This window comes from Fopius arisanus, unplaced genomic scaffold, assembly GCF_000806365.1.
Source record: "Fopius arisanus strain USDA-PBARC FA_bdor unplaced genomic scaffold, ASM80636v1 scaffold00048, whole genome shotgun sequence".
In the NCBI taxonomy this organism is placed as follows: domain Eukaryota; kingdom Metazoa; phylum Arthropoda; class Insecta; order Hymenoptera; family Braconidae; genus Fopius; species Fopius arisanus.
In genome coordinates this window covers 517,484-527,892 of record NW_011887787.1, presented here as the reverse complement: position 1 = coordinate 527,892, position 10,409 = coordinate 517,484, and the positions used below count along the sequence as shown (strand labels likewise).

The 10,409-nt window shown below is 40.8% G+C and overlaps 1 protein-coding gene across 1 annotated transcript in view; it reads right to left on the bottom strand.

Moving 5' to 3' along the window:
* The window catches only part of PlexA (plexin A), a 178,894-nt gene extending 168,657 nt beyond the window's left edge, over window positions 1-10,237 (bottom strand). Inside the window, exon 1 of the mRNA XM_011306537.1 lies at window positions 8,462-10,237. The gene's annotated coding sequence lies outside the window, so the exon portion shown is untranslated. The remainder of the gene's footprint in view (window positions 1-8,461) is intronic.
* Between the last annotated feature and the right edge of the window lie 172 nt (window positions 10,238-10,409).

Genomic DNA, 10,409 nt, shown 5'->3' with positions numbered 1-10,409 from the left:
AAAAAAAAAAAAAGGTTCAAAGAACTCATTGGGTGGGGTTAGGGTACCGTGTGTGAAACGTGTGTGACAATGAGGCACTAATGCTCCTGTGACACATTGCGTTAATCTTTCCGCAAAGGAAATGAGGTCGAGTGCAGTTTCTCGGTTGGTGTTCGTCAACACATGACAGAGAAAAGGGGGCCAGAGACCCCAGAGGAGCCCCTTCAACCCGAGTACAGGCATTGTCAGTCAAAAAAAAAAAGGGAGAAGAGGCATGTAAAAAAAGAATAAGGAGGGAAAAAAGGAAAAAAAGGGTAAGATAAAGTTTTCTCAGGGAACAATGAAAAAGTTTCTCAACGAAATGGCAAAGAGATTTTGACGGGAAAATTTTGCATCATTTCGCGAAAATTCAATTTTGGTTTTATCTATTGACACGGGGGAGGGGATAATTTACCAATGCTAATTGACTCCTGATTAACCTCAAGATTATCCGGTTGGATTCGATTAATCGAGGGCCATTATCAGATCAAAATGATATTCAATTTGATGTCTATTCCCGTTGGGCATGTTACATTAATGTAAATTAATGTGAAATCTCTGTGCAATACTCGTTATGGAACGTTTCGCCTTGTGTATATGATGTACGTAGTGATGCTTGACTGAGGTTTGGATCAAAATTTCAATAATCTCGTGGCATTAAAACGATAATGCAAAGTGCATCCAACCGCATGCAATTATTCAGACGCGATGGATTACCATGGGTGAAAATGTTGATGGAAAATGGGCTTCAGCGGAGTGTAAGGATTTGTTTTTCGCAAGTACTCATTCTTCAAGAATGAACATGAAGAATTCACGATGAAAATTCATTCCGATTTATCACATCTACTAATTACGCCATTCGTTCGATTAATTAGCAAGTATCTTCGAATAAATAGCAACACCGAAGGATCGCCCTCCGAAAAAGCCCCCGATTAAATTCACCTTGAGCCCTTTATAACCGAGATAATCCGACAATTACCGAGACAAATTAATCACAAGATATTCAACTCGCCAAATTATCCCTCTTCCTCCCGAAAATCCCAAATGACCTAATGAAATAACGAGCCCCACATCCTGAAAATCTCCGGCAAGTCATCCCCCGAAGAGAAAAAAAAATATAGACGTCGTGAGGAGTTAGCAGTGGCCGTTGGCGTTTTTTTTTTTTCAGTGAAAAATCATGGGCCCTTCGTACACACCACCACATGAACATGAAATAAGGCTCGAGGCGCGAGAAACGTAACTGCATCCGAGTGTGAGTCGAGGGAATACCAACTAGTCAGAGTGAAACTGGAATCCAGGAGTGAAAAAAAACTTTGATAAAAAAAAAACACAAGAAACGAGAAAGTGCAAAAAAAAAAGTACTGCACGAAGGGAAGCGAGAGAGAGGTGGCTAGTAACAACATCGGGGGCGTCAAAGTATATGCGAGAATAAGATGGAGGCTAGATGGAAAGGTAGATGCAAGGAAGAGAAGCCGAGAAGTCGTAGATGTACGGCCCTTTCGTCTGCGAAGCCCCGAGAGAATGGCAAAGTTTGGAAAGCCCGGGAGGAGGTACTGCCAGACCTAGAATTTTCAAGGGACCTGAAAAGTTTGGAGAAGAAGAAGAAGAGGATGCCCGTGGCCACCAATTGGGCCCGGGGGGAGAACACTAGAGTCGAAATAAAAATAAGAATACTGAGCTAAATAAAAACAAGACACCAGACGTAAAATTATTGCGGAGACTTGTAAAAGAAAAATGCAGATTAAATTTGCAACGTCATTATTGAATATTTCTATGCAATAATTATATTTTTCACTTATAATTGAATATTAAATTATAGTTCAATTGTTGAGAGAGAATTTAGAAATCCGGGAGTAAATATTCTGTACGTGAATACCGAGGATAGAGAGGAGCTGCTAAAAATAAATAAAATCCAGCGAAATGGAGAATGAAGGAGTGAGGAGAGAAGAGAGAGGGCGTTGGTGATGCAGAGCCGAGGGACATGAGACACTCGGCAGGACCCACCGATGTTGCCCGAACGAGTGGGGCCCTATGCCCCTCGACTCCCGCCCAACCCCTCTCATAATTTTTCTCTGTCACGATTCCGCTCTCTTCTATTCTATCCCGGATCGTCCTCTTTGTTCTGTTCAGTTCAGTTCGGTTCTGTTCTTGTCCAAGTCGATCGCTTCCTGGTGCCCATTAAGACCCATTTCACTCAACCCTCTGTTCCCCCCTTAAATCCCCATCAAATCGCAAAATCCTAATCGTGAAGACGTTGAGACCCTGAGCGTGACGAGTTCAATGGAGCGACGATAATTATTCCAACAAAAAAAAAAAGATGAACAAATAAAGGGAGAAATAAAGAAAAATAATGAAATTCCACGGACTTTGGACCACTGCACTTCCAACCTCAACAAATCCGATAAGATTCCTATAAAAATTCTCGACACAAAATCTCATACCGAAAAATTTCACCGTCATTCCCACATATTACTGTACGCGTGACTCCATGAGAATACACGAGCATAATATGTAAAATAAAATAAAAGAAAAAAAACAAGGATGAAAATAATAAAACGAAGAAGAAAAAAAAACTGGAGATGGAGGGGGGAGAGAATCGTGATTATACGTTGGCTTTTATTTGGATTCAAATGCATTGTCGGGGCGAGAATGAAAGGGAAAGAGAGAAAAGGCGACGAGATGAGGAGGTCTTCGGGATGCTGTGTGGGCCAATGATGGAGTGAGTGGGAGTGAGATGGAATGATAAATCGTGGTGGATACCCGAAGAGAAAGGGAACTGGGAAACTGAGAAGAGGATCTTTTCGTTGTTATGTGGTGGGCCGAGGTGAGTGCAAAATCCCCCCTGGGAGAGGGTAGAGGGACGGGAGGGGTCGAGTAAAGGATGAGGGAGGATGAGGGAGGATGAGGGAGGATGAGCGAGGGTGAGGAAGGATGAGGGAGGATGGGGAGACATTGTAGGTTGAAGAAGGACGGATATTTCTCCTGGTAAACAGTGGAGTGGGTATGAGACTATAGGATAGCCCTCTCTCTAAGAGTTCCTTCGTCTGTAGGCTCGTGGGACTGTTCTGTTCCCTCCTCAAACCTCACCGTCTACTCCGAGACCCTGCCAACAATCTCCAACGCTCACTTCTTATGTTTTTTAATGGTAATAGTGTGTGTGAGTGTGCATGTGTCTCTGCTCGTCACGGACGAATGAATCTAGGACTATGGGATGTGCAGTATTACCAGTCCTGGGGTAGTGGAGGTTTCCTTTTTTTTTTATTTTTTTTTTCTCTCTCGGGAGAGCTGGAGACCGCTGAGACACCGGTTTTCTTATATACCCGTTGCGTCACGGTTACACATGATGTTTTCTCAGTCTGCTGGAGTTATTTTCAGGGGAAAATTACCCGGGATATGGGATTTTTAACTTCTCCCGGATAGGGAAGTTATTTAAATTAAATTGTTGGATAATATTTGTGCTCGAGCAGAGATACACGCGGTTGAAAAATAGGCAAATGACGTGGAGAGGTTTCCTTGTTGTTTTCAGATTTTAATTTTGTGAATGTTGGTAATTGAATTTGCAGATCGGAGGAAAATTATTCTTCGTTCAATATTTGATAAGGATATCATGGGCATTTGGTGATGTTCTTGCAAAGATTGTTAAGGGATAATTAAGTTGCATTTCCCTTTTGTTTATGTAACGAAAAACACCTCAATTCGATGGATTATCGTGTCAACGGGTCTCGATTTATTGAGCGAGATTAATGATTAAAGAAAAAAAGGAGGGGGAGGAGTAAAAAAGGGTCGAGAGAGGGAAAACCGGTCACCAGGGTACACCCTTGAGCAAATACTCAAGGGGTAATCGGACTGGATCTCCTGTTATTTCAGCTACCCGTGTAATCCCAATCCTGCAAAATCAGGGGGATGAGGAGAAAAATAAAAACTAAGAGGGATTTTTTTTTTTCAGCCCCTGGCTCTGTTTCATGTGAACGCAATCAGGTTTTTAGACGTGATGTGTTTTCACAATTTGCTTTTTCTCATTTTGTTTGTGGAACTATAACTGAGGGAATGCTCCTTATTCTTTTATAGAAAAAAAAATTGTGATAATGTACTAGAATATTTTAGTAAATTCTACCTCGTCCCCTGCTTAGCCGAGACTATCGATTATTCCCTGAGTTTTCATGATTATTCAGTGCCTCACTTTTTTCAAAATTTGCAAAGTTACAAAAAATGTATAAAAATAGACGAACGACGATGAAAACTGCATTTGAGTCATTGAATAATGATAAAACCTAAAAACGGTATATTTTTTCACGTCAACGTAATCCAGGGTCTGTGAGAAAATGAGAAAAACGCAATGAAAAATGAGACGTTGGCAACAACTGTTTAAAATAATTTTTTTGGAGTTTTGCTGGCCGTGTAAATGAGTGTTCCCTATTTAAAATTAAATTGCCTATTTAAACTAACATGTTTCTTTAGATGTACGTATGCCTACCGATAGTGACGGTCATAGTCGGGTAAGCGTATCCGGCACCCAACCACATTAAACTATACCCCTGGCACACTCTGTATAATTAATAAACATTTCCTCGGTATACACGCACCCGTATTCACGACTATGATACGTGATACAAGAAACCGCAAAAGGTAGAAACGATGAATTGTAAATTGCGAGTGAAAACCAAATTTCGAGGTATTCCGAGTGCTCTGAAATTCATTATCATCCGCGAATTGAAAATGACATGAGATGCGAAAGAGAGGACGAAACGTTAATGATTAATTTGCCCGTTCAAATGACCAGCTGATATTTCATTACAATTGATTGAATACCTGAAAAATTGAATTACGGAGGAATTGTGAAATTTCATATTGAATTCATGGCAGTGCTTGTTTAATTTAAAAAAATACTCAACGAATTGGATGAACCTCTTCATATTCGCTAAATTGAATTTCAAGGGATGACTCTTGACGTTTCATTAAAATACCTCTTCGCAAACGGAAATTGAGGGGAAAAATGTGTTCGACCGAGGGAAATTCGAGCTACAATATCAGCAGAATTGAAATAAAATTTTCTGCCTAACAGAACAATTTTTTCCCTCTTCTCATCCCATAATTAATATCACCAGCATGTGGATTGGGCACAATTTCTATTCAACTTCATCCAGCAGAAAAAAAAAAATCCACCGCAAAAATAAATTTGAAGAGTCGCCCTTTCATCCCATCATCGCCCCAAAAAAGCCCTTGGCTGGGAGTAAATTTTGCGTGAAAATAATTCCCAAACGATTTTGTGTCCCCGTTGGAAGAAAAAAAAAATGAAAAATGAAAGATAAAGAGAGATGGTTGGAAGAGATAAAAGGGGGCACAGACGGGGCCTGGCTTATCCCACAGTATTTTTTAAAGCCCCATTTTGTTTTTCTCATTTTTGTGCTTTCTGTTAGTCATCGGAGGGTCGAAGACGGGGCGGATGAGGAGGGAGAGGGTGTTCTCTCTTAAATGCCGGGAGCCACGAAAGCAAACCGTATTTCAGTTGAGTTGTGCAGAGAGGGCCCCAAGGCGCCGCCATTCTCCTCAATGGCGTTTCCCGTGGGCAATTTGCGATCAGGTTTGAATCGAACCGTCGGATAAACGCTCGATTAATAATCGCCTCCTCTCGTCGAAGGTCGATTCAATGGGAAAAATATATAGACGCAAGCGCACGCGATCAAGACGAGGGCAACTGAAATTAATCGAATTCCGAAGGGCGAGAGTACTTTTTTTTCTCATTATCCTCTTTTAATTTACCCCTCACCGAGGTGTTTGGAAAAACGATGCAAAAGTCAATGGCATTCGCGGATACACTGTAATTATATTTGTCACCAGAAATGTCCGAAAAACTTGGCATATTTTTTTCATTTATTCTTTAATTATTATTCAACTTCAAAATGCTGGAGAGCCAGTTTTGGAGCAGTAGAAAGTTTTGAAGGAATTATTTGAGAAGAATGTTCAAGTGCCTTTTTGTGTCGTCCATTAAATTCTTCAACGAGTTGATAAATTGGAGAATGGAGTTTTAGAAGATTGAAACGGTGTAATGGAATAATTCTCGGAATATTCATTTGAAATGTCAATAATTTGGGGGAATTGGGCAAATATGCAGAATGCTGGTACAAACGAATATTTCTACGGTCAGGGGTCGGGGCAGTTTATATACGAGTTTGTTTTTGTGGCCCTGTCGACCCTGACGAGTTGCCTTATCTGATGCCACAAAACGGAGAAAGCCAGTAGCGCATTACAGAGAATATTATCCTCTCTGTTTCTAACATAAACCGAGAATAGAATGCAAGAATAAAAGAGGAATCCATGTTAGCTGATCCTCTTCAAATTATGCAATAATAGAATTCTCAATTGACCAATGCAAAGAGAAATAAGTGAGGAATTGCTTTTTCATTAATGCATATAGTATAGCTATTTTTGTTAATAAATTAGCAGTACACTTCTGAATGGTCATTTGAAAAATTTATCGGCATATATAGCTACGGTATTTATCTCCTGATTTTAACAGTGTACCACCGAAACTATAATTTTATACTTTAATCAAAGTGAATTGGAGTTGAATATCCTCCGACACTCCCACAATTCAAATATTTGGGAAGTACGTCAAAATAAATTTTCCAAACTAGCATTAAAGCATTTCAAAACATTTTTGCTTCAGTTATTGTGAAAAAACTGAATGAAAAAACACACAGAAATGAAAAATATGAGTGAATGAATTAAATTGCACCGAATTGGAGATGAAGTTTGAAAATCTGTTACATATGCACTTTTTGACTTTTTAAATCGTATATTGGAGTGATATAACAGAAGAACTGAAAAACTCAGATTTGATTGATGGCAATGTTTCCATCTGAATGGAAAAAAAAGAAATGAAACCGAGCGAGAGAATTGGAGAGTGTAAAATATTGCGGACAAGCGTAAACAGAAGCCGCGATACAGCCCGAAGAGGAATTACACGCGAATCACCGATTTACTCCTTGAAATAATCAAGATAGAGAGAGTAATCGTCAAGTAGTGTGAATGAAGGTGGAGAATAAAATGACGATTCGATTTGAAATACAGCGTTACAAGTTACCGGTTTTGCTATAAAAGGTAAAAGAAGTTGGGGACAGGGGAGCACTTTCCACGTTGGATACGACCGAGACGATACGCAAGGGGCCAAGGAAGACTCAAGTTAGTGAGTGAGTGAGTAAGGGAGATTTCAATAGAACACCCTCTCAACGTCAGGCACAGGGCCATGTCTTTTCGACCAAAATGTCCCATCCCTCCCTCTCAGTCCATAAAAAAAAAATAAATAAATAAAAATATATTTCACTCCCAACTCTCCCATTTTCCCAGCATTTCGCCTTCTTTTTACCATTCTATTGACGCATTCCTTATTCACATGTCGTACAAACTTGTTTTGCAAATAAAGTAAATGGAATGATGGAGAAATGGGAGTGAAATTTTTCGAATGAAATTTTTAGATAGCGTCTTGTGGAAATATTAATTTCGAGAGTGGAGTGGTGAGATGAGTTGAAAACAGATTTTAAGATTATTTTGTGAATATTTATGAAAGGATTAGACTGAGCGACATTCACTGGGTGAATTTTTTGTTGGTGAAGTTTACGATCTACAAAAAGGTTTTCTCATTTTTTCTCCGTTCCAGGCCCTTCCGAGATAATGGCAAAATAATTCACAGGAATTTTTTCATTACTCGGAAATTAATTCCTGGAGGATTCTGTGGGTATATCAGGAGCCGCTGGTTTTACGACTGTAACTCATTTTTTTTTGCAGATTTCAAGCTCTACTAAAAATGTCTTCATACTTCGCCCTATGCCCATTAGATAAATTTGAAAAAAATGTCTTGAGATCACTCCCTCAGCCTCTCCACTTCAATCTAATAAAATTACATTCTCCTATTTATCAACTGTCTGAAGAATATAATACACTATACAGAAAGGTACTTCTAACATTCTTCTCAAATAATTTCTCCAAAACTTTCTACAGTTCTAAAACTAGCTTCCACTGTTCTACAACACGCCACTCATATTTTAAAAATCCGATATCTAAAATTTCAATGGCCTACCCAAAAACTCAATTTCTATATTGCTCCAGACTAATTCCTCAACGACTGCCGAATCATGAAAATTCCTCAACCATTCATTAAGCCACGACGAAAAAATCCTCTAAAAATTCTCGTCCAACCAGCCCCCCCTTATGCAAATATCGACCTTCAACCTGCGAAATTTCATCTTTCCAGATCAAAATAAAAATTGCCGCGATTGAGAGACACGCCGGCGGTCCCCAGGTGAAATGCCTCCCGCATTCCACGAGGGGTTCAGGTAAAATTAATCTCCGCATCTCTGCACCCATAAATTCCCCCGCAAAAAAATCCCAATCCACCAGGTATAAAGAGGAAAAAAAAATTGATATAACAATTCCGAGCATTTACCTTATTCTTTCGGCCTCCAGCGCTTTTCCTTCGTCGAGTCGTACTCTCCTTTTCTCTCCTTCAGACGCGCAGAATCATCTCGGGCTGCCCCGTAGCCTTCGATCCTTTACACACTTGAAAAGGTAACAACCCCTTATCCACGGAGCTGATTAAGCACTTTTACCATAGGATATTTCGCTGTGGCCGATAACACGCCACCCTCACACAGCTCCACCGGTACTCTTCACCCACACACTCATGTATCACTTTATTTACGATTATTACATATATCCTCCCGACAATTCCGAGAAAATTCCACGAACGATCTCCCAATCGTCAACACACCACAACCGTTTGATTCTGTTTCTAACGAATAATTACGTCAGATGGGCCGATGTCTGTCACCCCAAACACTAGACTCCGGTGTGAGACAACTAACACATGAAAAACTCCAAACAATTTCCTTTCGTTTCTTCAATTCGACTAATCACCCCGTTGTAGCACCGATCCACCAATTTTAATTAAATAAAATAAAAATATTCACTTCACTTCACAAAAAAACTCATTAAAAAATCTCATGGCTTGATTAACGTACGATATATGTTATAAAAAAAGGTCACAGATATGCACACTATCACTCGGATCCTCCCTTTATCTGTTTTCTCGTATTTTATCACTCGAAACTCTCGACGCGGAAAACCTCGTGGCTCTCTCACTCTCTCTTGTCACGACGCGCCGGTTGTCTACGATAAAAGGTCGATCCCACCCCACGGATCGAAGATATTCGAGATAATCGATGCTGTATGCCGTCACTCGTGGATAAGAGCCCCCCACATGAGCCCAAAATAATGAAAATATCAGGTAAGGTTAAACTCGTACGTATCAACGAGGCACGAGTCCACCCTGTTTTCTATTACTGACAGCTATCATGACTCGAATGACACCACCGTTTCACCCAATTATTCAATTACAATATTTGTCCACTGAGTACACACCAACTCGATAAAACAGAAAAAAAAGAATTGTCTGGTCTATGGAGAATCCACCGAACCCTCGAGTGCGTTTCGAACTGCTGGTTATTGCCAAAGTGGGGGAGAAAAGGGCAGAACGAAGGAGAATGAAACAAACGACAGGCGTAAAACGTACCCTTTACACAATACACTGATAAATAATTAAACTTGAAATTCTTCAAACAAACAACCGGCACTTCTCACTCCCTGTTATTCCAGATTATTTTTCATTTACGAATTCTCTAGGTGTGCTCAGAAATATTTTTTCTTGTCAAACTCCCTTCAAAAACGTACCGATTTATCTCACCACACCCGTTGAACCCCTAATTGTTGTCGACAAACGACAAATAAAAACACGTATGAACACGTCTCACAGTCACACACTCGCGTTCACTGTCCTCCAGTGGTGAATCGGATCTACCGGCGGCGCGCATTCCCGTGCTCAACGGCGCTAAAATGGCGATCGAAGTGACAGCTAGTCTCACACCGTACCCAACAACAAGACTTTCTCATCCATATAACCTCAACGCTCCACCGAAAAAATTCACGTACACTTGGAGCAATATATATTCGTTGGATAAATACTGCATTGACAATCCAAGAGGCCCCTCTGTGTCCCGTAAACACTTTTTTTTTTGTCGCCCAATCCGCTTGCGTCTCAACACACACCCTCGCGCACCGCTGCACCCTCTCGACGCTCGATGGCAGTTTTATTATTTCTCGACCCCCCCGTTATAAACGCCGTCGCGCCACCTTATAAAACCGTATTTTGTGCTTGCCCGGATCACTCACGGGACTCAACTGGGGCTCCGTTCTCCCGTAAGCCCTGGTCTACCCCCTCTGCTCCCCACTGCTCCCCACTACTCCCCACTACACCCCACTGCTCCCCACTACTCCCCACTACTCCCCACTACTCCCCACTACTCCCCACTACACACGACATCTACTGGAAGCACTAC